This window comes from Schistocerca gregaria, chromosome 9, assembly GCF_023897955.1.
Source record: "Schistocerca gregaria isolate iqSchGreg1 chromosome 9, iqSchGreg1.2, whole genome shotgun sequence".
NCBI lineage: Eukaryota > Metazoa > Arthropoda > Insecta > Orthoptera > Acrididae > Schistocerca > Schistocerca gregaria.
The window spans coordinates 3,590,054-3,614,841 of record NC_064928.1 but is presented as its reverse complement, the minus strand read 5'-3'; the positions used below and the strand labels follow the sequence as shown (position 1 = coordinate 3,614,841).

At 49.0% G+C, this 24,788-nt stretch overlaps 1 non-coding gene across 1 annotated transcript; it reads right to left on the bottom strand.

The window, feature by feature from the left end:
* Positions 1 to 23,969: 23,969 nt before the first annotated feature.
* Trnat-agu (transfer RNA threonine (anticodon AGU)) lies at positions 23,970 to 24,042 on the bottom strand. Its single transcript has one exon. It is a non-coding gene; the product is annotated as a tRNA-Thr (tRNA).
* Positions 24,043 to 24,788: the final 746 nt, after the last annotated feature.

Sequence of the window (24,788 nt, the reverse complement as noted above, 5' to 3'; positions counted from 1 at the left end):
CGACTTTTCCGACTTTCCACGACGCTCACGCAACGCTCACGCTAGTGACAGCATTATTTATAGTTCGACGTCGCGCCAAAGCGAATGAGCACATTTCGCCTACGGCTTAGGCCGCCCTCCTAGTGTGGCTGCTCGGTGTCTGCAGGCAGCGAGGGTCTGCAAGCTTCCTGTGTTCGCACCTATGTCACCTGTGCTTGCTTGTCAGAGACAGACTATCGCAAAACATACAACTCACTCCATGAATTGATTGCTACGGCATCTGTTATCAGCAGTCACAACTAGCAACACCAGTAGCAGCTGACTGCACGCAAAGAATAGGAATGTGCAGTGGGATTTACGTGAACTCAGCGCAAGGCAGATCTTTCTGACATAGGCTTGAGAATCTTACGGGAACACTTGTACTGTTTCTAAATTAAGTGTAGGCGTGGGAGGAGGGTGCTTCCTGCGCACTAATAACAGCACGCTTGCCAATTGTGGATGCTAATCATTCGCTTGTATCTTCCTAGACACATCTGCTGGTTGTGAATTATTCCACTTGCATGGCAAGGTGCGCATGTAGGTGTGTTAAAAATTCTGGAGGCACTGGGTATTGATCCCAGTTCCTCTCGCATACTAAGCGAGCGCTCTACCATATGAGCTACGCCCGCCCCCCCCGAAGACTAATGGTGATACATACAGCCATATAGACGACACAGACCCTTGCACTCCCATTATTCAGCAGACAAACACTACTCTCTATGTATCCGTTAGGGTGTCTTTCAGGTTTCGTGCATTCTGTATCGAATCGTAGTTGGCCACAATGAAAGTGGCACGTATAACGTCGAAAATAGAATTCGGACACCGCTCTGAGTAAGACCAACGTGTTGTCCACCCTCTAGACTTCAATGAGGTTAAGCCGCGATACCAAAGACAGATCTGCACTCGATGACACCTCGATATCAGCCGGTCCCCACACTTACATCTTGCTCTCCTTACGTCAGTATACATCATATCAGTCTGTGACGCTGGCTTTGCAACATCTTGCGTGCCTTTAGGTTCGCCGCGACCAACACTTTCCATGCACTGACCAAAAAAATGGTGGCGCCGCGGCTTGAACACTGGAGCTTTCACATGCCAATCGAACGCTCTACCAACTGAGCTACGCCCCATGCACGAGCAAACTGCGCTATTCCCCATTCTTTGCGACTCAGATGCGCACGGACACGATGGTTGGTTGGTTTGTAGCGGTGAAGGGAGCAGAGTACAAAGGCGCGGACCCGTTCATATACACAAAAGTACCAAGTAGTTTCGATGCTCTGGTATTACAAATGCAAATTCCGTCTGTTTTTAACGTCTTAAATTGAAAGAGCCGTCACAAATTGCTCCGTTTTCACTCCTTGACGACAATCATACAGCACCTGAGGTAACAAACACATCTCGAGCCCCATTGTGCACTCCATTATTCATGCCAACTCAGTGCCTCGCTCTTTACTACTGTGTACCAATCTTGTCGTCCAACTGCAAAACACTGGGCCACAACAAGTTTCCGCGTCTCCATTGCACTGCGCATACTGCGAAACGCTCCCCAAACTTGGCACTCACCCTCGCAGCCGACTTTTCCGACTTTCCACGACGCTCACGCAACGCTCACGCTAGTGACAGCATTATTTATAGTTCGACGTCACGCCAAAGCGAATGAGCACATTTCGCCTACGGCTTAGGCCGCCCTCCTAGTGTGGCTGCTCGGTGTCTGCAGGCAGCGAGGGTCTGCAAGCTTCCTGTGTTCGCACCTATGTCACCTGTGCTTGCTTGTCAGAGACAGACTATCGCAAAACATACAACTCACTCCATGAATTGATTGCTACGGCATCTGTTATCAGCAGTCACAACTAGCAACACCAGTAGCAGCTGACTGCACGCAAAGAATAGGAATGTGCAGTGGGATTTACGTGAACTCAGCGCAAGGCAGATCTTTCCGACATAGGCTTGAGAATCTTACGGGAACACTTGTACTGTTTCTAAATTAAGTGTAGGCGTGGGAGGAGGGTGCTTCCTGCGCACTAATAACAGCACGCTTGTCAATTGTGGATGCTAATCATTAGCTTGTATCTTCCTAGACACATCTGCTGGTTGTGAATTATTCCACTTGCATGGCAAGGTGCGCATGTAGGTGTGTTAAAATTTCTGGAGGCACTGGGTATTGATCCCAGTTCCTCTCGCATACTAAGCGAGCGCTCTACCATATGAGCTACGCCCGCCCCCCCGAAGACAAATGGTGCTACATACAGCCATATAGACGACACAGACCCTTGCACTCCCATTATTCAGCAGACAAACACTACTCTCTATGTATCCGTTAGGGTGTCTTTCAGGTTTCGTGCATTCTGTATCGAATCGTAGTTGGCCACAATGAAAGTGGCACGTATAACGTCGAAAATAGAATTCGGACACCGCTCTGAGTAAGACCAACGTGTTGTCCACCCTCTAGACTTCAATGAGGTTAAGCCGCGATACCTAAGACAGATCTGCACTCGATGACACCTCGATAACAGCCGGTCCCCACACTTACATCTTGCTCTCCTTACGTCAGTATACATCATATCAGTCTGTGACGCTGGCTTTGCAACATCTTGCGTGCCTTTAGGTTCACCGCGACCAACACTTTCCATGCACTGACCAAAAAAATGGTGGCGCCGCGGCTTGAACACTGGAGCTTTCACATGCCAATCGAACGCTCTACCAACTGAGCTACGCCCCATGCACGAGCAAAGTGCGCTATTCCCCATTCTTTGCGACTCAGATGCGCACGGACACGATGGTTGGTTGGTTTGTAGCGGTGAAGGGAGCAGAGTACAAAGGCGCGGACCCGTTCATATACACAAAAGTACCAAGTAGTTTCGATGCTCTGGTATTACAAATGCAAATTCCGTCTGTTTTTAACGTCTTAAATTGAAAGAGCCGTCACAAATTGCTCCGTTTTCACTCCTTGACGACAATCATACAGCACCTAAGGTAACAAACACATCTCGAGCCCCATTGTGCACTCCATTATTCATGCCAACTCAGTGCCTCGCTCTTTACTACTGTGTACCAATGTTGTCGTCCAACTGCAAAACACTGGGCCACAACAAGTTTCCGCGTCTCCATTGCACTGCGCATACTGCGAAACGCTCCCCAAACTTGGCACTCACCCTCGCAGCCGACTTTTCCGACTTTCCACGACGCTCACGCTAGTGACAGCATTATTTATAGTTCGACGTCACGCCAAAGCGAATGAGCACATTTCGCCTACGGCTTAGGCCGCCCTCCTAGTGTGGCTGCTCGGTGTCTGCAGGCAGCGAGGGTCTGCAAGCTTCCTGTGTTCGCACCTATGTCACCTGTGCTTGCTTGTCAGAGACAGACTATCGCAAAACATACAACTCACTCCATGAATTGATTGCTACGGCATCTGTTATCAGCAGTCACAACTAGCAACACCAGTAGCAGCTGACTGCACGCAAAGAATAGGAATGTGCAGTGGGATTTACGTGAACTCAGCGCAAGGCAGATCTTTCCGACATAGGCTTGAGAATCTTACGGGAACACTTGTACTGTTTCTAAATTAAGTGTAGGCGTGGGAGGAGGGTGCTTCCTGCGCACTAATAACAGCACGCTTGTCAATTGTGGATGCTAATCATTAGCTTGTATCTTCCTAGACACATCTGCTGGTTGTGAATTATTCCACTTGCATGGCAAGGTGCGCATGTAGGTGTGTTAAAAATTCTGGAGGCACTGGGTATTGATCCCAGTTCCTCTCGCATACTAAGCGAGCGCTCTACCATATGAGCTACGCCCGCCCCCCCGAAGACTAATGGTGCTACATACACCAATATAGACGACACAGACCCTTGCACTCCCATTATTCAGCAGACAAACACTACTCTCTATGTATCCGTTAGGGTGTCTTTCAGGTTTCGTGCATTCTGTATCGAATCGTAGTTGGCCACAATGAAAGTGGCACGTATAACGTCGAAAATAGAATTCGGACACCGCTCTGAGTAAGACCAACGTGTTGTCCACCCTCTAGACTTCAATGAGGTTAAGCCGCGATACCTAAGACAGATCTGCACTCGATGACACCTCGATAACAGCCGGTCCCCACACTTACATCTTGCTCTCCTTACGTCAGTATACATCATATCAGTCTGTGACGCTGGCTTTGCAACATCTTGCGTGCCTTTAGGTTCGCCGCGACCAACACTTTCCATGCACTGACCAAAAAAATGGTGGCGCCGCGGCTTGAACACTGGACCTTTCACATGCCAATCGAACGCTCTACCAACTGAGCTACGCCCCATGCACGAGCAAACTGCGCTATTCCCCATTCTTTGCGACTCAGATGCGCACGGACACGATGGTTGGTTGGTTTGTAGCGGTGAAGGGAGCAGAGTACAAAGGCGCGGACCCGTTCATATACACAAAAGTACCAAGTAGTTTCGATGCTCTGGTATTACAAATGCAAATTCCGTCTGTTTTTAACGTCTTAAATTGAAAGAGCCGTCACAAATTGCTCCGTTTTCACTCCTTGACGACAATCATACAGCACCTGAGGTAACAAACACATCTCGAGCCCCATTGTGCAATCCATTATTCATGCCAACTCAGTGCCTCGCTCTTTACTACTGTGTACCAATGTTGTCGTCCAACTGCAAAACACTGGGCCACAACAAGTTTCCGCGTCTCCATTGCACTGCGCATACTACGAAACGCTCCCCAAACTTGGCACTCACCCTCGCAGCCGACTTTTCCGACTTTCCACGACGCTCACGCAACGCTCACGCTAGTGACAGCATTATTTATAGTTCGACGTCACGCCAAAGCGAATGAGCACATTTCGCCTACGGCTTAGGCCGCCCTCCTAGTGTGGCTGCTCGGTGTCTGCAGGCAGCGAGGGTCTGCAAGCTTCCTGTGTTCGCACCTATGTCACCTGTGCTTGCTTGTCAGAGACAGACTATCGCAAAACATACAACTCACTCCATGAATTGATTGCTACGGCATCTGTTATCAGCAGTCACAACTAGCAACACCAGTAGCAGCTGACTGCACGCAAAGAATAGGAATGTGCAGTGGGATTTACGTGAACTCAGCGCAAGGCAGATCTTTCCGACATAGGCTTGAGAATCTTACGGGAACACTTGTACTGTTTCTAAATTAAGTGTAGGCGTGGGAGGAGGGTGCTTCCGGCGCACTAATAACAGCACGCTTGTCAATTGTGGATGCTAATCATTAGCTTGTATCTTCCTAGACACATCTGCTGGTTGTGAATTATTCCACTTGCATGGCAAGGTGCGCATGTAGGTGTGTTAAAAATTCTGGAGGCACTGGGTATTGATCCCAGTTCCTCTCGCATACTAAGCGAGCGCTCTACCATATGAGCTACGCCCGCCCCCCCCGAAGACTAATGGTGATACATACAGCCATATAGACGACACAGACCCTTGCACTCCCATTATTCAGCAGACAAACACTACTCTCTATGTATCCGTTAGGGTGTCTTTCAGGTTTCGTGCATTCTGTATCGAATCGTAGTTGGCCACAATGAAAGTGGCACGTATAACGTCGAAAATAGAATTCGGACACCGCTCTGAGTAAGACCAACGTGTTGTCCACCCTCTAGACTTCAATGAGGTTAAGCCGCGATACCTAAGACAGATCTGCACTCGATGACACCTCGATAACAGCCGGTCCCCACACTTACATCTTGCTCTCCTTACGTCAGTATACATCATATCAGTCTGTGACGCTGGCTTTGCAACATCTTGCGTGCCTTTAGGTTCGCCGCGACCAACACTTACCATGCACTGACCAAAAAAATGGTGGCGCCGCGGCTTGAACACTGGACCTTTCACATGCCAATCGAACGCTCTACCAACTGAGCTACGCCCCATGCACGAGCAAACTGCGCTATTCCCCATTCTTTGCGACTCAGATGCGCACGGACACGATGGTTGGTTGGTTTGTAGCGGTGAAGGGAGCAGAGTACAAAGGCGCGGACCCGTTCATATACACAAAAGTACCAAGTAGTTTCGATGCTCTGGTATTACAAATGCAAATTCCGTCTGTTTTTAACGTCTTAAATTGAAAGAGCCGTCACAAATTGCTCCGCTTTCACTCCTTGACGACAATCATACAGCACCTGAGGTAACAAACACATCTCGAGCCCCATTGTGCACTCCATTATTCATGTCAACTCAGTGCCTCGCTCTTTACTACTGTGTACCAATCTTGTCGTCCAACTGCAAAACACTGGGCCACAACAAGTTTCCGCGTCTCCATTGCACTGCGCATACTACGAAACGCTCCCCAAACTTGGCACTCACCCTCGCAGCCGACTTTTCCGACTTTCCACGACGCTCACGCAACGCTCACGCTAGTGACAGCATTATTTATAGTTCGACGTCGCGCCAAAGCGAATGAGCACATTTCGCCTACGGCTTAGGCCGCCCTCCTAGTGTGGCTGCTCGGTGTCTGCAGGCAGCGAGGGTCTGCAAGCTTCCTGTGTTCGCACCTATGTCACCTGTGCTTGCTTGTCAGAGACAGACTATCGCAAAACATACAACTCACTCCATGAATTGATTGCTACGGCATCTGTTATCAGCAGTCACAACTAGCAACACCAGTAGCAGCTGACTGCACGCAAAGAATAGGAATGTGCAGTGGGATTTACGTGAACTCAGCGCAAGGCAGATCTTTCTGACATAGGCTTGAGAATCTTACGGGAACACTTGTACTGTTTCTAAATTAAGTGTAGGCGTGGGAGGAGGGTGCTTCCTGCGCACTAATAACAGCACGCTTGCCAATTGTGGATGCTAATCATTCGCTTGTATCTTCCTAGACACATCTGCTGGTTGTGAATTATTCCACTTGCATGGCAAGGTGCGCATGTAGGTGTGTTAAAAATTCTGGAGGCACTGGGTATTGATCCCAGTTCCTCTCGCATACTAAGCGAGCGCTCTACCATATGAGCTACGCCCGCCCCCCCCGAAGACTAATGGTGATACATACAGCCATATAGACGACACAGACCCTTGCACTCCCATTATTCAGCAGACAAACACTACTCTCTATGTATCCGTTAGGGTGTCTTTCAGGTTTCGTGCATTCTGTATCGAATCGTAGTTGGCCACAATGAAAGTGGCACGTATAACGTCGAAAATAGAATTCGGACACCGCTCTGAGTAAGACCAACGTGTTGTCCACCCTCTAGACTTCAATGAGGTTAAGCCGCGATACCAAAGACAGATCTGCACTCGATGACACCTCGATATCAGCCGGTCCCCACACTTACATCTTGCTCTCCTTACGTCAGTATACATCATATCAGTCTGTGACGCTGGCTTTGCAACATCTTGCGTGCCTTTAGGTTCGCCGCGACCAACACTTTCCATGCACTGACCAAAAAAATGGTGGCGCCGCGGCTTGAACACTGGAGCTTTCACATGCCAATCGAACGCTCTACCAACTGAGCTACGCCCCATGCACGAGCAAACTGCGCTATTCCCCATTCTTTGCGACTCAGATGCGCACGGACACGATGGTTGGTTGGTTTGTAGCGGTGAAGGGAGCAGAGTACAAAGGCGCGGACCCGTTCATATACACAAAAGTACCAAGTAGTTTCGATGCTCTGGTATTACAAATGCAAATTCCGTCTGTTTTTAACGTCTTAAATTGAAAGAGCCGTCACAAATTGCTCCGTTTTCACTCCTTGACGACAATCATACAGCACCTAAGGTAACAAACACATCTCGAGCCCCATTGTGCACTCCATTATTCATGCCAACTCAGTGCCTCGCTCTTTACTACTGTGTACCAATGTTGTCGTCCAACTGCAAAACACTGGGCCACAACAAGTTTCCGCGTCTCCATTGCACTGCGCATACTGCGAAACGCTCCCCAAACTTGGCACTCACCCTCGCAGCCGACTTTTCCGACTTTCCACGACGCTCACGCTAGTGACAGCATTATTTATAGTTCGACGTCACGCCAAAGCGAATGAGCACATTTCGCCTACGGCTTAGGCCGCCCTCCTAGTGTGGCTGCTCGGTGTCTGCAGGCAGCGAGGGTCTGCAAGCTTCCTGTGTTCGCACCTATGTCACCTGTGCTTGCTTGTCAGAGACAGACTATCGCAAAACATACAACTCACTCCATGAATTGATTGCTACGGCATCTGTTATCAGCAGTCACAACTAGCAACACCAGTAGCAGCTGACTGCACGCAAAGAATAGGAATGTGCAGTGGGATTTACGTGAACTCAGCGCAAGGCAGATCTTTCCGACATAGGCTTGAGAATCTTACGGGAACACTTGTACTGTTTCTAAATTAAGTGTAGGCGTGGGAGGAGGGTGCTTCCTGCGCACTAATAACAGCACGCTTGTCAATTGTGGATGCTAATCATTAGCTTGTATCTTCCTAGACACATCTGCTGGTTGTGAATTATTCCACTTGCATGGCAAGGTGCGCATGTAGGTGTGTTAAAAATTCTGGAGGCACTGGGTATTGATCCCAGTTCCTCTCGCATACTAAGCGAGCGCTCTACCATATGAGCTACGCCCGCCCCCCCGAAGACTAATGGTGCTACATACACCAATATAGACGACACAGACCCTTGCACTCCCATTATTCAGCAGACAAACACTACTCTCTATGTATCCGTTAGGGTGTCTTTCAGGTTTCGTGCATTCTGTATCGAATCGTAGTTGGCCACAATGAAAGTGGCACGTATAACGTCGAAAATAGAATTCGGACACCGCTCTGAGTAAGACCAACGTGTTGTCCACCCTCTAGACTTCAATGAGGTTAAGCCGCGATACCTAAGACAGATCTGCACTCGATGACACCTCGATAACAGCCGGTCCCCACACTTACATCTTGCTCTCCTTACGTCAGTATACATCATATCAGTCTGTGACGCTGGCTTTGCAACATCTTGCGTGCCTTTAGGTTCGCCGCGACCAACACTTTCCATGCACTGACCAAAAAAATGGTGGCGCCGCGGCTTGAACACTGGACCTTTCACATGCCAATCGAACGCTCTACCAACTGAGCTACGCCCCATGCACGAGCAAACTGCGCTATTCCCCATTCTTTGCGACTCAGATGCGCACGGACACGATGGTTGGTTGGTTTGTAGCGGTGAAGGGAGCAGAGTACAAAGGCGCGGACCCGTTCATATACACAAAAGTACCAAGTAGTTTCGATGCTCTGGTATTACAAATGCAAATTCCGTCTGTTTTTAACGTCTTAAATTGAAAGAGCCGTCACAAATTGCTCCGTTTTCACTCCTTGACGACAATCATACAGCACCTGAGGTAACAAACACATCTCGAGCCCCATTGTGCAATCCATTATTCATGCCAACTCAGTGCCTCGCTCTTTACTACTGTGTACCAATGTTGTCGTCCAACTGCAAAACACTGGGCCACAACAAGTTTCCGCGTCTCCATTGCACTGCGCATACTACGAAACGCTCCCCAAACTTGGCACTCACCCTCGCAGCCGACTTTTCCGACTTTCCACGACGCTCACGCAACGCTCACGCTAGTGACAGCATTATTTATAGTTCGACGTCACGCCAAAGCGAATGAGCACATTTCGCCTACGGCTTAGGCCGCCCTCCTAGTGTGGCTGCTCGGTGTCTGCAGGCAGCGAGGGTCTGCAAGCTTCCTGTGTTCGCACCTATGTCACCTGTGCTTGCTTGTCAGAGACAGACTATCGCAAAACATACAACTCACTCCATGAATTGATTGCTACGGCATCTGTTATCAGCAGTCACAACTAGCAACACCAGTAGCAGCTGACTGCACGCAAAGAATAGGAATGTGCAGTGGGATTTACGTGAACTCAGCGCAAGGCAGATCTTTCCGACATAGGCTTGAGAATCTTACGGGAACACTTGTACTGTTTCTAAATTAAGTGTAGGCGTGGGAGGAGGGTGCTTCCGGCGCACTAATAACAGCACGCTTGTCAATTGTGGATGCTAATCATTAGCTTGTATCTTCCTAGACACATCTGCTGGTTGTGAATTATTCCACTTGCATGGCAAGGTGCGCATGTAGGTGTGTTAAAAATTCTGGAGGCACTGGGTATTGATCCCAGTTCCTCTCGCATACTAAGCGAGCGCTCTACCATATGAGCTACGCCCGCCCCCCCCGAAGACTAATGGTGATACATACAGCCATATAGACGACACAGACCCTTGCACTCCCATTATTCAGCAGACAAACACTACTCTCTATGTATCCGTTAGGGTGTCTTTCAGGTTTCGTGCATTCTGTATCGAATCGTAGTTGGCCACAATGAAAGTGGCACGTATAACGTCGAAAATAGAATTCGGACACCGCTCTGAGTAAGACCAACGTGTTGTCCACCCTCTAGACTTCAATGAGGTTAAGCCGCGATACCTAAGACAGATCTGCACTCGATGACACCTCGATAACAGCCGGTCCCCACACTTACATCTTGCTCTCCTTACGTCAGTATACATCATATCAGTCTGTGACGCTGGCTTTGCAACATCTTGCGTGCCTTTAGGTTCGCCGCGACCAACACTTACCATGCACTGACCAAAAAAATGGTGGCGCCGCGGCTTGAACACTGGACCTTTCACATGCCAATCGAACGCTCTACCAACTGAGCTACGCCCCATGCACGAGCAAACTGCGCTATTCCCCATTCTTTGCGACTCAGATGCGCACGGACACGATGGTTGGTTGGTTTGTAGCGGTGAAGGGAGCAGAGTACAAAGGCGCGGACCCGTTCATATACACAAAAGTACCAAGTAGTTTCGATGCTCTGGTATTACAAATGCAAATTCCGTCTGTTTTTAACGTCTTAAATTGAAAGAGCCGTCACAAATTGCTCCGCTTTCACTCCTTGACGACAATCATACAGCACCTGAGGTAACAAACACATCTCGAGCCCCATTGTGCACTCCATTATTCATGTCAACTCAGTGCCTCGCTCTTTACTACTGTGTACCAATCTTGTCGTCCAACTGCAAAACACTGGGCCACAACAAGTTTCCGCGTCTCCATTGCACTGCGCATACTACGAAACGCTCCCCAAACTTGGCACTCACCCTCGCAGCCGACTTTTCCGACTTTCCACGACGCTCACGCAACGCTCACGCTAGTGACAGCATTATTTATAGTTCGACGTCGCGCCAAAGCGAATGAGCACATTTCGCCTACGGCTTAGGCCGCCCTCCTAGTGTGGCTGCTCGGTGTCTGCAGGCAGCGAGGGTCTGCAAGCTTCCTGTGTTCGCACCTATGTCACCTGTGCTTGCTTGTCAGAGACAGACTATCGCAAAACATACAACTCACTCCATGAATTGATTGCTACGGCATCTGTTATCAGCAGTCACAACTAGCAACACCAGTAGCAGCTGACTGCACGCAAAGAATAGGAATGTGCAGTGGGATTTACGTGAACTCAGCGCAAGGCAGATCTTTCTGACATAGGCTTGAGAATCTTACGGGAACACTTGTACTGTTTCTAAATTAAGTGTAGGCGTGGGAGGAGGGTGCTTCCTGCGCACTAATAACAGCACGCTTGCCAATTGTGGATGCTAATCATTCGCTTGTATCTTCCTAGACACATCTGCTGGTTGTGAATTATTCCACTTGCATGGCAAGGTGCGCATGTAGGTGTGTTAAAAATTCTGGAGGCACTGGGTATTGATCCCAGTTCCTCTCGCATACTAAGCGAGCGCTCTACCATATGAGCTACGCCCGCCCCCCCCGAAGACTAATGGTGATACATACAGCCATATAGACGACACAGACCCTTGCACTCCCATTATTCAGCAGACAAACACTACTCTCTATGTATCCGTTAGGGTGTCTTTCAGGTTTCGTGCATTCTGTATCGAATCGTAGTTGGCCACAATGAAAGTGGCACGTATAACGTCGAAAATAGAATTCGGACACCGCTCTGAGTAAGACCAACGTGTTGTCCACCCTCTAGACTTCAATGAGGTTAAGCCGCGATACCAAAGACAGATCTGCACTCGATGACACCTCGATATCAGCCGGTCCCCACACTTACATCTTGCTCTCCTTACGTCAGTATACATCATATCAGTCTGTGACGCTGGCTTTGCAACATCTTGCGTGCCTTTAGGTTCGCCGCGACCAACACTTTCCATGCACTGACCAAAAAAATGGTGGCGCCGCGGCTTGAACACTGGAGCTTTCACATGCCAATCGAACGCTCTACCAACTGAGCTACGCCCCATGCACGAGCAAACTGCGCTATTCCCCATTCTTTGCGACTCAGATGCGCACGGACACGATGGTTGGTTGGTTTGTAGCGGTGAAGGGAGCAGAGTACAAAGGCGCGGACCCGTTCATATACACAAAAGTACCAAGTAGTTTCGATGCTCTGGTATTACAAATGCAAATTCCGTCTGTTTTTAACGTCTTAAATTGAAAGAGCCGTCACAAATTGCTCCGTTTTCACTCCTTGACGACAATCATACAGCACCTGAGGTAACAAACACATCTCGAGCCCCATTGTGCACTCCATTATTCATGCCAACTCAGTGCCTCGCTCTTTACTACTGTGTACCAATCTTGTCGTCCAACTGCAAAACACTGGGCCACAACAAGTTTCCGCGTCTCCATTGCACTGCGCATACTGCGAAACGCTCCCCAAACTTGGCACTCACCCTCGCAGCCGACTTTTCCGACTTTCCACGACGCTCACGCAACGCTCACGCTAGTGACAGCATTATTTATAGTTCGACGTCACGCCAAAGCGAATGAGCACATTTCGCCTACGGCTTAGGCCGCCCTCCTAGTGTGGCTGCTCGGTGTCTGCAGGCAGCGAGGGTCTGCAAGCTTCCTGTGTTCGCACCTATGTCACCTGTGCTTGCTTGTCAGAGACAGACTATCGCAAAACATACAACTCACTCCATGAATTGATTGCTACGGCATCTGTTATCAGCAGTCACAACTAGCAACACCAGTAGCAGCTGACTGCACGCAAAGAATAGGAATGTGCAGTGGGATTTACGTGAACTCAGCGCAAGGCAGATCTTTCCGACATAGGCTTGAGAATCTTACGGGAACACTTGTACTGTTTCTAAATTAAGTGTAGGCGTGGGAGGAGGGTGCTTCCTGCGCACTAATAACAGCACGCTTGTCAATTGTGGATGCTAATCATTAGCTTGTATCTTCCTAGACACATCTGCTGGTTGTGAATTATTCCACTTGCATGGCAAGGTGCGCATGTAGGTGTGTTAAAATTTCTGGAGGCACTGGGTATTGATCCCAGTTCCTCTCGCATACTAAGCGAGCGCTCTACCATATGAGCTACGCCCGCCCCCCCGAAGACTAATGGTGCTACATACACCAATATAGACGACACAGACCCTTGCACTCCCATTATTCAGCAGACAAACACTACTCTCTATGTATCCGTTAGGGTGTCTTTCAGGTTTCGTGCATTCTGTATCGAATCGTAGTTGGCCACAATGAAAGTGGCACGTATAACGTCGAAAATAGAATTCGGACACCGCTCTGAGTAAGACCAACGTGTTGTCCACCCTCTAGACTTCAATGAGGTTAAGCCGCGATACCTAAGACAGATCTGCACTCGATGACACCTCGATAACAGCCGGTCCCCACACTTACATCTTGCTCTCCTTACGTCAGTATACATCATATCAGTCTGTGACGCTGGCTTTGCAACATCTTGCGTGCCTTTAGGTTCACCGCGACCAACACTTTCCATGCACTGACCAAAAAAATGGTGGCGCCGCGGCTTGAACACTGGAGCTTTCACATGCCAATCGAACGCTCTACCAACTGAGCTACGCCCCATGCACGAGCAAAGTGCGCTATTCCCCATTCTTTGCGACTCAGATGCGCACGGACACGATGGTTGGTTGGTTTGTAGCGGTGAAGGGAGCAGAGTACAAAGGCGCGGACCCGTTCATATACACAAAAGTACCAAGTAGTTTCGATGCTCTGGTATTACAAATGCAAATTCCGTCTGTTTTTAACGTCTTAAATTGAAAGAGCCGTCACAAATTGCTCCGTTTTCACTCCTTGACGACAATCATACAGCACCTAAGGTAACAAACACATCTCGAGCCCCATTGTGCACTCCATTATTCATGCCAACTCAGTGCCTCGCTCTTTACTACTGTGTACCAATGTTGTCGTCCAACTGCAAAACACTGGGCCACAACAAGTTTCCGCGTCTCCATTGCACTGCGCATACTGCGAAACGCTCCCCAAACTTGGCACTCACCCTCGCAGCCGACTTTTCCGACTTTCCACGACGCTCACGCTAGTGACAGCATTATTTATAGTTCGACGTCACGCCAAAGCGAATGAGCACATTTCGCCTACGGCTTAGGCCGCCCTCCTAGTGTGGCTGCTCGGTGTCTGCAGGCAGCGAGGGTCTGCAAGCTTCCTGTGTTCGCACCTATGTCACCTGTGCTTGCTTGTCAGAGACAGACTATCGCAAAACATACAACTCACTCCATGAATTGATTGCTACGGCATCTGTTATCAGCAGTCACAACTAGCAACACCAGTAGCAGCTGACTGCACGCAAAGAATAGGAATGTGCAGTGGGATTTACGTGAACTCAGCGCAAGGCAGATCTTTCCGACATAGGCTTGAGAATCTTACGGGAACACTTGTACTGTTTCTAAATTAAGTGTAGGCGTGGGAGGAGGGTGCTTCCTGCGCACTAATAACAGCACGCTTGTCAATTGTGGATGCTAATCATTAGCTTGTATCTTCCTAGACACATCTGCTGGTTGTGAATTATTCCACTTGCATGGCAAGGTGCGCATGTAGGTGTGTTAAAAATTCTGGAGGCACTGGGTATTGATCCCAGTTCCTCTCGCATACTAAGCGAGCGCTCTACCATATGAGCTACGCCCGCCCCCCCGAAGACTAATGGTGCTACATACACCAATATAGACGACACAGACCCTTGCACTCCCATTATTCAGCAGACAAACACTACTCTCTATGTATCCGTTAGGGTGTCTTTCAGGTTTCGTGCATTCTGTATCGAATCGTAGTTGGCCACAATGAAAGTGGCACGTATAACGTCGAAAATAGAATTCGGACACCGCTCTGAGTAAGACCAACGTGTTGTCCACCCTCTAGACTTCAATGAGGTTAAGCCGCGATACCTAAGACAGATCTGCACTCGATGACACCTCGATAACAGCCGGTCCCCACACTTACATCTTGCTCTCCTTACGTCAGTATACATCATATCAGTCTGTGACGCTGGCTTTGCAACATCTTGCGTGCCTTTAGGTTCGCCGCGACCAACACTTTCCATGCACTGACCAAAAAAATGGTGGCGCCGCGGCTTGAACACTGGACCTTTCACATGCCAATCGAACGCTCTACCAACTGAGCTACGCCCCATGCACGAGCAAACTGCGCTATTCCCCATTCTTTGCGACTCAGATGCGCACGGACACGATGGTTGGTTGGTTTGTAGCGGTGAAGGGAGCAGAGTACAAAGGCGCGGACCCGTTCATATACACAAAAGTACCAAGTAGTTTCGATGCTCTGGTATTACAAATGCAAATTCCGTCTGTTTTTAACGTCTTAAATTGAAAGAGCCGTCACAAATTGCTCCGTTTTCACTCCTTGACGACAATCATACAGCACCTGAGGTAACAAACACATCTCGAGCCCCATTGTGCAATCCATTATTCATGCCAACTCAGTGCCTCGCTCTTTACTACTGTGTACCAATGTTGTCGTCCAACTGCAAAACACTGGGCCACAACAAGTTTCCGCGTCTCCATTGCACTGCGCATACTACGAAACGCTCCCCAAACTTGGCACTCACCCTCGCAGCCGACTTTTCCGACTTTCCACGACGCTCACGCAACGCTCACGCTAGTGACAGCATTATTTATAGTTCGACGTCACGCCAAAGCGAATGAGCACATTTCGCCTACGGCTTAGGCCGCCCTCCTAGTGTGGCTGCTCGGTGTCTGCAGGCAGCGAGGGTCTGCAAGCTTCCTGTGTTCGCACCTATGTCACCTGTGCTTGCTTGTCAGAGACAGACTATCGCAAAACATACAACTCACTCCATGAATTGATTGCTACGGCATCTGTTATCAGCAGTCACAACTAGCAACACCAGTAGCAGCTGACTGCACGCAAAGAATAGGAATGTGCAGTGGGATTTACGTGAACTCAGCGCAAGGCAGATCATTCTGACATAGGCTTGAGAATGTTACGGGAACACTTGTACTGTTTCTAAATTAAGTGTAGGCGTGGGAGGAGGGTGCTTCCTGCGCACTAATAACAGCACGCTTGCCAATTGTGGATGCTAATCATTCGCTTGTATCTTCCTAAACACATCTGCTGGTTGTGAATTATTCCACTTGCATGGCAAGGTGCGCATGTAGGTGTGTTAAAAATTCTGGAGGCACTGGGTATTGATCCCAGTTCCTCTCGCATACTAAGCGAGCGCTCTACCATATGAGCTACGCCCGCTCCCCCGAAGACTAATGGTGATACATACAGCCATATAGACGACACAGACCCTTGCACTCCCATTATTCAGCAGACAAACACTACTCTCTATGTATCCGTTAGGGTGTCTTTCAGGTTTCGTGCATTCTGTATCGAATCGTAGTTGGCCACAATGAAAGTGGCACGTATAACGTCGAAAATAGAATTCGGACACCGCTCTGAGTAAGACCAACGTGTTGTCCACCCTCTAGACTTCAATGAGGTTAAGCCGCGATACCTAAGACAGATCTGCACTCGATGACACCTCGATAACAGCCGGTCCCCACACTTACATCTTGCTCTCCTTACGTCAGTATACATCATATCAGTCTGTGACGCTGGCTTTGCAACATCTTGCGTGCCTTTAGGTTCGCCGCGACCAACACTTTCCATGCACTGACCAAAAAAATGGTGGCGCCGCGGCTTGAACACTGGAGCTTTCACATGCCAATCGAACGCTCTACCAACTGAGCTACGCCCCATGCATGAGCAAACTGCGCTATTCCCCATTCTTTGCGACTCAGATGCGCACGGACACGATGGTTGGTTGGTTTGTAGCGGTGAAGGGAGCAGAGTACAAAGGCGCGGACCCGTTCATATACACAAAAGTACCAAGTAGTTTCGATGCTCTGGTATTACAAATGCAAATTCCGTCTGTTTTTAACGTCTTAAATTGAAAGAGCCGTCACAAATTGCTCCGCTTTCACTCCTTGACGACAATCATACAGCACCTGAGGTAACAAACACATCTCGAGCCCCATTGTGCAATCCATTATTCATGCCAACTCAGTGCCTCGCTCTTTACTACTGTGTACCAATGTTGTCGTCCAACTGCAAAACACTGGGCCACAACAAGTTTCCGCGTCTCCATTGCACTGCGCATACTACGAAACGCTCCCCAAACTTGGCACTCACCCTCGCAGCCGACTTTTCCGACTTTCCACGACGCTCACGCAACGCTCACGCTAGTGACAGCATTATTTATAGTTCGACGTCACGCCAAAGCGAATGAGCACATTTCGCCTACGGCTTAGGCCGCCCTCCTAGTGTGGCTGCTCGGTGTCTGCAGGCAGCGAGGGTCTGCAAGCTTCCTGTGTTCGCACCTATGTCACCTGTGCTTGCTTGTCAGAGACAGACTATCGCAAAACATACAACTCACTCCATGAATTGATTGCTACGGCATCTGTTATCAGCAGTCACAACTAGCAACACCAGTAGCAGCTGACTGCACGCAAAGAATAGGAATGTGCAGTGGGATTTACGTGAACTCAGCGCAAGGCAGATCTTTCTGACATAGGCTTGAGAATCTTACGGGAACACTTGTACTGTTTCTAAATTAAGTGTAGGCGTGGGAGGAGGGTGCTTCCTGCGCACTAATAACAGCACGCTTGCCAATTGAGGATGCTAATCATTCGCTTGTATCTTCCTAAACACATCTGCTGGTTGTGAATTATTCCACTTGCATGGCAAGGTGCGCATGTAGGTGTGTTAAAAATTCTGGAGGCACTGGGTATTGATCCCAGTTCCTCTCGCATACTAAGCGAGCGCTCTACCATATGAGCTACGCCCGCCCCCCCCGAAGACTAATGGTGATACATACAGCCATATAGACGACACAGACCCTTGCACTCCCATTATTCAGCAGACAAACACTACTCTCTATGTATCCGTTAGGGTGTCTTTCAGGTTTCGTGCATTCTGTATCGAATCGTAGTTGGCCACAATGAAAGTGGCACGTATAACGTCGAAAATAGAATTCGGACACCGCTCTGAGTAAGACCAACGTGTTGTCCACCCTCTAGACTTCAATGAGGTTAAGCCGCGATACCTAAGACAGATCTGCACTCGATGACACCTCGATAACAGCCGGTCCCCACACTTACATCTTGCTCTCCTTACGTCAGTATACATCATATCAGTCTGTGACGCTGGCTTTGCAACATCTTGCGTGCCTTTAGGTTCGCCGCGACCAACACTTTCCATGCACTGACCAAAAAAATGGTGGCGCCGCGGCTTGAACACTGGAGCTTTCACATGCCAATCGAACGCTCTACCAACTGAGCTACGCCCCATGCATGAGCAAACTGCGCTATTCCCCATTCTTTGCGACTCAGATGCGCACGGACACGATGGTTGGTTGGTTTGTAGCGGTGAAGGGAGCAGAGTACAAAGGCGCGGACCCGTTCATATACACAAAAGTACCAAGTAGTTTCGATGCTCTGGTATTACAAATGCAAATTCCGTCTGTTTTTAACGTCTTAAATTGAAAGAGCCGTCACAAATTGCTTCGTTTTCACTCCTTGACGACAATCATACAGCACCTGAGGTAACAAACACATCTCGAGCCCCATTGTGCACTCCATTATTCATGCCAACTCAGTGCCTCGCTCTTTACTACTGTGTACCAATGTTGTCGTCCAACTGCAAAACACTGGGCCACAACAAGTTTCCGCGTCTCCATTGCACTGCGCATACTGCGAAACGCTCCCCAAACTTGGCACTCACCCTCGCAGCCGACTTTTCCGACTTTCCACGACGCTCACGCAACGCTCACGCTAGTGACAGCATTATTTATAGTTCGACGTCGCGCCAAAGCGAATGAGCACATTTCGCCTACGGCTTAGGCCGCCCTCCTAGTGTGGCTGCTCGGTGTCTGCAGGCAGCGAGGGTCTGCAAGCTTCCTGTGTTCGCACCTATGTCACCTGTGCTTGCTTGTCAGAGACAGACTATCGCAAAACATACAACTCACTCCATGAATTGATTGCTACGGCATCTGTTATCAGCAGTCACAACTAGCAACACCAGTAGCAGCTGACTGCACGCAAAGAATAGGAATGTGCAGTGGGATTTACGTGAACTCAGCGCAAGGCTGATCTTTCCGACATAGGCTAGAGAATCTTACGGGAACACTTGTACTGTTTCTAAATTAAGTGTAGGCGTGGGAGGAGGGTGCTTCCTGCGCACTAATAACAGCACGCTTGTCAATTGTGGATGCTAATCATTCGCTTGTATCTTCCTAGACACATTTGCTGGTTGTGAATTATTCCACTTGCATGGCAAGGTGCGCATGTAGGTGTGTTAAAAATTCTGGAGGCACTGGGTATTGATCCCAGTACCTGTCGCATACTAAGCGAGCGCTCTACCATATGAGCTACGCCCGCCCCCCCGAAGACTAATGGTGCTACATACAGCCATATAGACGACACAGACCCTTGCACTCCCATTATTCAGCAGACAAACACTACTCTCTATGTATCCATTAGGGTGTCTTTCAGGTTTCGTGCATTCTGTATCGAATCGTAGTTGGCCACAATGAAAGTGGCACGTATAACGTCGAAAATAGAATTCGGACACCGCTCTGAGTAAGACCAACGTGTTGTCCACCCTCTAGACTTCGATGAGGTTAAGCCGCGATACCTAAGACAGATCTGCACTCGATGACACCTCGATAACAGCCGGTCCCCACACTTACATCTTGCTCTCCTTACGTCAGTATACATCATATCAGTCTGTGACGCTGGCTTTGCAACATCTTGCGTGCCTTTAGGTTCGCCGCGACCAACACTTACCATGCACTGACCACAAAAAATGGAGGCGCCGCGGCTTGAACCCTGGACATTTCAAATGCCAAGCGAATGCTCTACCAACTGAGCTACGCCACATGCACGAGCAAACTGCGCTATTCCCCATTGTTTGCGACTCAGATGCGCACGGACACGATGGTTGGTTGGTTTGTAGCGGTGAAGGGAGCAGAGTACAAAGGCGCGGACCCGTTCATATACACAAAAGTTCCAAGTAGTTTCGATGCTCTGGTATTACAAATGCAAATTCCGTCTGTTTTTAACGTCTTAAATTGAAAGAGCCGTCACAAATTGCTCCGTTTTCACTCATTGTAGACAATTATACAGCACCTGAGGTAACAAACACATCTCGAGAACCATTGTGCACTACATTATTTATGCCAACTCAGTGCCTCGCTCTTTACTACTGTGTACCAATCTTGTCGTCCAACTGCAAAACACTGGGCCACAACAAGTTTCCGCGTCTCCATTGCACTGCGCATACTACGAAACGCTCCCCAAACTTGGCACTCACCCTCGCAGCCGACTTTTCCGACTTTCCACGACGCTCACGCAACGCTCACGCTAGTGACAGCATTATTTATAGTTCGACGTCGCGCCAAAGCGAATGAGCACAATTCGCCTACGGCTTAGGCCGCCCTCCTAGTGTGGCTGCTCGGTGTCTGCAGGCAGCGAGGGTCTGCAAGCTTCCTGTGTTCGCACCTATGTCACCTGTGCTTGCTTGTCAGAGACAGACTATCGCAAAACATACAACTCACTCCATGAATTGATTGCTACGGCATCTGTTATCAGCAGTCACAACTAACAACACCAGGAGCAGCTGACTGCACGCAAAGAATAGGAATGTGCAGTGGGATTTACGTGAACTCGGCGCAAGCTTGTATCTTCCTAGACACATCTGCTGGCTGTGTAGTATTCCACTTGCATATCAAGGTGCGCATGTAGGTGTGTTAAAAATCCGGCAGGCACTGGGTATTGATCCCAGTACCTCTCACATACTAAGCGAGCGCTCTACCATCTGAGCTACGCCCGCCCCCCCGAAGACTAATGGTGCTACATACAGCCATATAGACGACACAGACCCTTGCACTCCCATTATTCAGCAGACAAACACTACTCTCTATGTATCCGTTAGGGTGTCTTTCAGGTTTCGTGCATTCTGTATCGAATCGTAGTTGCCAAAATGAAAGTGGCACGTATAACGTCGAAAATAGAATTCGGACACCGCTCTGAGTAAGACCAACGTGTTGTCCACCCTCTAGACTTCAATGAGGTTAAGCCGCGATACCTAAGACAGATCTGCACTCGATGACACTTCGATAACAGCCGGTCCCCACACTTACATCTTGCTCTCCTTACGTCAGTATACATCATATCAGTCTGTGACGCTGGCTTTGCAACATCTTGCGTGCCTTTAGGTTCGCCGCGACCAACACTTACCATGCACTGACCACAAAAAATGGAGGCGCCGCGGCTTGAACCCTGGACATTTCACATGCCAAGCGAACGCTCTACCAACTGAGCTACGCCCCATGCACGAGCAAACTGCGCTATTCCCCATTGTTTGCGACTCAGATGCGCACGGACACGATGGTTGGTTGGTTTGTAGCGGTGAAGGGAGCAGAGTACAAAGGCGCGGACCCGTTCATATACACAAAAGTTCCAAGTAGTTTCGATGCTCTGGTATTACAAATGCAAATTCCGTCTGTTTTTAACGTCTTAAATTGAAAGAGCCGTCACAAATTGCTCCGTTTTCACTCATTGTAGACAATTATACAGCACCTGAGGTAACAAACACATCTCGAGAACCATTGTGCACTACATTATTTATGCCAACTCAGTGCCTCGCTCTTTACTACTGTGTACCAATCTTGTCGTCCAACTGCAAAACACTGGGCCACAACAAGTTTCGGCGTCTCCATTGCACTGCGCATACTACGAAACGCTCCCCAAACTTGGCACTCACCCTCGCAGCCGACTTTTCCGACTTTCCACGACGCTCACGCAACGCTCACCCTAGTGACAGCATTATTTATAGTTCGACGTCGCGCCAAAGCGAATGAGCACAATTCGCCTACGGCTTAGGCCGCCCTCCTAGTGTGGCTGCTCGGTGTCTGCAGGCAGCGAGGGTCTGCAAGCTTCCTGTGTTCGCACCTATGTCACCTGTGCTTGCTTGTCAGAGACAGACTATCGCAAAACATACAACTCACTCCATGAATTGATTGCTACGGCATCTGTTATCAGCAGTCACAACTAACAACACCAGGAGCAGCTGTCTGCACGCAAAGAATAGGAATGTGCAGTGGGATTTACGTGAACTCGGCGCAAGCTTGTATCTTCCTAGACACATCTGCTGGCTGTGAAGTATTCCACTTGCATATCAAGGTGCGCATGTAGGTGTGTTAAAAATCCTGCAGGCACTGGGTATTGATCCCAGTACCTCTCGCATACTAAACAAGATACCATCTGAGCTACGCCCGCCCCCCCCGAAGACTAGTGGTGCTACATACAGCCATATAGACGACACAGACCCTTGCACTCCCATTATTCAGCAGACAAACACTACTCTCTATGTATCCGTTAGGGTGTCTTTCAGGTTTCGTGCATTCTGTATCGAATCGTAGTTGCCAAAATGAAAGTGGCACGTATAACGTCGAAAATAGAATTCGGACACCGCTCTGAGTAAGACCAACGTGTTGTCCACCCTCTAGACTTCAATGAGGTTAAGCCGCGATACCTAAGACAGATCTGCACTCGATGACACCTCGATAACAGCCGGTCCCCACACTTACATCTTGCTCTCCTTACGTCAGTATACATCATATCAGTCTGTGACGCTGGCTTTGCAACATCTTGCGTGCCTTTATGTTCGCCGCGACCAACACTTACCATGCACTGACCACAAAAAATGGAGGCGCCGCGGCTTGAACCCTGGACCTTTCACATGCCAAGCGAACGCTCTACCAACTGAGCTACGCCCCATGCACGAGCAAACTGCGCTATTCCCCATTGTTTGCGACTCAGATGCGCACGGACACGATGGTTGGTTGGTTTGTAGCGGTGAAGGGAGCAGAGTACAAAGGCGCGGACCCGTTCATATACACAAAAGTTCCAAGTAGTTTCGATGCTCTGGTATTACAAATGCAAATTCCGTCTGTTTTTAACGTCTTAAATTGAAAGAGCCGTCACAAATTGCTCCGTTTTCACTCATTGTAGACAATTATACAGCACCTGAGGTAACAAACACATCTCGAGAACCATTGTGCACTACATTATTTATGCCAACTCAGTGCCTCGCTCTTTACTACTGTGTACCAATCTTGTCGTCCAACTGCAAAACACTGGGCCACAACAAGTTTCCGCGTCTCCATTGCACTGCGCATACTACGAAACGCTCCCCAAACTTGGCACTCACCCTCGCAGCCGACTTTTCCGACTTTCCACGACGCTCACGCAACGCTCACGCTAGTGACAGCATTATTTATAGTTCGACGTCGCGCCAAAGCGAATGAGCACAATTCGCCTACGGCTTAGGCCGCCCTCCTAGTGTGGCTGCTCGGTGTCTGCAGGCAGCGAGGGTCTGCAAGCTTCCCGTGTTCGCACCTATGTCACCTGTGCTTGCTTGTCAGAGACAGACTATCGCAAAACATACAACTCACTCCATGAATTGATTGCTACGGCATCTGTTATCAGCAGTCACAACTAACAACACCAGGAGCAGCTGACTGCACGCAAAGAATAGGAATGTGCAGTGGGATTTACGTGAACTCGGCGCAAGCTTGTATCTTCCTAGACACATCTGCTGGCTGTGAAGTATTCCTCTTGCATATCAAGGTGCGCATGTAGGTGTGTTAAAAATCCTGCAGGCACTGGGTATTGATCCCAGTACCTCTCACATACTAAGCGAGCGCTCTACCATCTGAGCTACGCCCGCCCCCCCGAATACTAATGGTGCTACATACAGCCATATAGACGACACAGACCCTTGCACTCCCATTATTCAGCAGACAAACACTACTCTCTATGTATCCGTTAGGGTGTCTTTCAGGTTTCGTGCATTCTGTATCGAATCGTAGTTGCCAAAATGAAAGTGGCACGTATAACGTCGAAAATAGAATTCGGACACCGCTCTGAGTAAGACCAACGTGTTGTCCACCCTCTAGACTTCAATGAGGTTAAGCCGCGATACCTAAGACAGATCTGCACTCGATGACACCTCGATAACAGCCGGTCCCCACACTTACATCTTGCTCTCCTTACGTCAGTATACATCATATCAGTCTGTGACGCTGGCTTTGCAACATCTTGCGTGCCTTTAGGTTCGCCGCGACCAACACTTACCATGCACTGACCACAAAAAATGGAGGCGCCGCGGCTTGAACCCTGGACATTTCACATGCCAAGCGAACGCTCTACCAACTGAGCTACGCCCCATGCACGAGCAAACTGCGCTATTCCCCATTGTTTGCGACTCAGATGCGCACGGACACGATGGTTGGTTGGTTTGTAGCGGTGAAGGGAGCAGAGTACAAAGGCGCGGACCCGTTCATATACACAAAAGTTCCAAGTAGTTTCGATGCTCTGGTATTACAAATGCAAATTGCGTCTGTTTTTAACGTCTTAAATTGAAAGAGCCGTCACAAATTGCTCCGTTTTCACTCATTGTAGACAATTATACAG